Here is a 1481-nt window from a genome sequence, read left to right as displayed (position 1 = left end):
GTCTCGATTTAATCAGACGTGGGTTCTTTCTTTGGTTAAACAGAAAGATCAGGGAGAGAGGGAGAGAGAGAGAGAGAGAGAGAGAGAGAGAGAGAGAGAGAGAGAGAGAGAGAGAGAGAGAGAGAAAACCACGCTCGTATAATCCATTCAGCCGACTGAATTTTTAATTAATGAACAACACATTCCATGTAAAGCACACGTATGTATTTACAGGGAAGACCAAGCTCGAAATTTTATGTCAACAAACGGAATCACAAAACGGTATTTCATAAATGTAACCTCCGAAAAAAGCAACACCAAAAAATCCCGAACCAAACGAAGAAAGCATTGCAAAAAGCAGACTGCAGACCGGTCAACTAGTCCATAAATAATATATTCTGCTTCTGAACTGTAATTGATCGCTCTACAATTAATTTACTGTTGTACCGGGGGCTCTCTGAGCAATCTTGTCGGGAACTGAAAAGGTCATTAGTTAGTTTTCCCCCAACGCGCATGCGTGGTGAGTCAAAGGTCGCCTGCCGGGAAGACAAAGTTGCCCTGGTCGCCAGTGACCAGTGACCGTATATGGACTCGACAGTTGTGAGTCGTGAGTGTTGGTGCGGTTTGACTTTGAGTCTGAGTAAAGAGAATGGCAACGACACGATTACGTACAGGGGAAGAATGCAAAATTAAACTTTTCGTTTAAATGTAGACATATTATAATTTACACCTTCATCGACACATTTAAGTTCATTTAGGATGCAGGTTTTTTTTCGACCCTGCCAGTCGCGGCCAATCTGACCCGGGCCGAGAAGGATACAACGTTCTGTAGGTACATGGTCATCATAGATTCTTGTACCGCCTTCAGTTCGTCGAACCTTCTTGAACGATCAACTAGTCTAAGACAATCACTGACCAAAACTGAATCGATAGTGCCGTAAAACACTTACTCAAACAAACAAACGAGACAATTACGTGTTCAAATACAAACCACAACTTCCCACTTCCGCCTTGATTCTCTCTCTCTCTCTCTCTCTCTCTCTCTCTCTCTCTCTCTCTCTCTCTCTCTCTCTCTCTCTCTCTCTCTCTCTCTTTAATATTAACACTGTCCAAGACGACCCATCTGTCTAAAAGGACCGCTTTTCTGTTTGGCAATGGGTGGTCGTCTTAAACAGGTCCAACAGTTTTCTCTGAACAGGGTCAAGTGCACAGTCCATCCGTCAAGTTTCTGTAGTGATTTATTACAACTGGTTCTGGTCTTCAGAGAAAAGAGCCCTCACCCCCCACCCCACCCTGCCCCGCCAAAACTCTCTCCCGAGTCTGCATTATGTTATTTTTCTCTGTCCAGTCGTATCTGATAAGTGTCCAGGGTTTATCTCACCAGACATGTCCTTCGCTGTCCACTGGACCATGTGCTCTGATCTGCAGGTCAGCGGGGGATGTGTGCTCCCCCCCCATCCGTCACTCTATGTCTCTCTCTCCCCTCCTCTCTCTCTCTCTCT

The 1481-nt window shown here is 45.1% G+C and overlaps 1 protein-coding gene across 1 annotated transcript in view; it reads left to right on the top strand.

Moving 5' to 3' along the window:
* LOC101858817 (E3 ubiquitin-protein ligase PDZRN3-B) overlaps positions 1 to 1481 on the top strand; it is a gene marked incomplete at its 5' end in the record, with an annotated part of 17530 nt that overhangs the window by 8565 nt on the left and 7484 nt on the right.

Source organism: Aplysia californica, unplaced genomic scaffold (genome assembly GCF_000002075.1).
Source record: "Aplysia californica isolate F4 #8 unplaced genomic scaffold, AplCal3.0 scaffold01046, whole genome shotgun sequence".
In the NCBI taxonomy this organism is placed as follows: Eukaryota; Metazoa; Mollusca; class Gastropoda; order Aplysiida; family Aplysiidae; genus Aplysia; species Aplysia californica.
The sequence above is the reverse complement of the archived record's forward strand: the minus strand, read 5'-3'. Positions and strand labels throughout refer to the sequence as shown.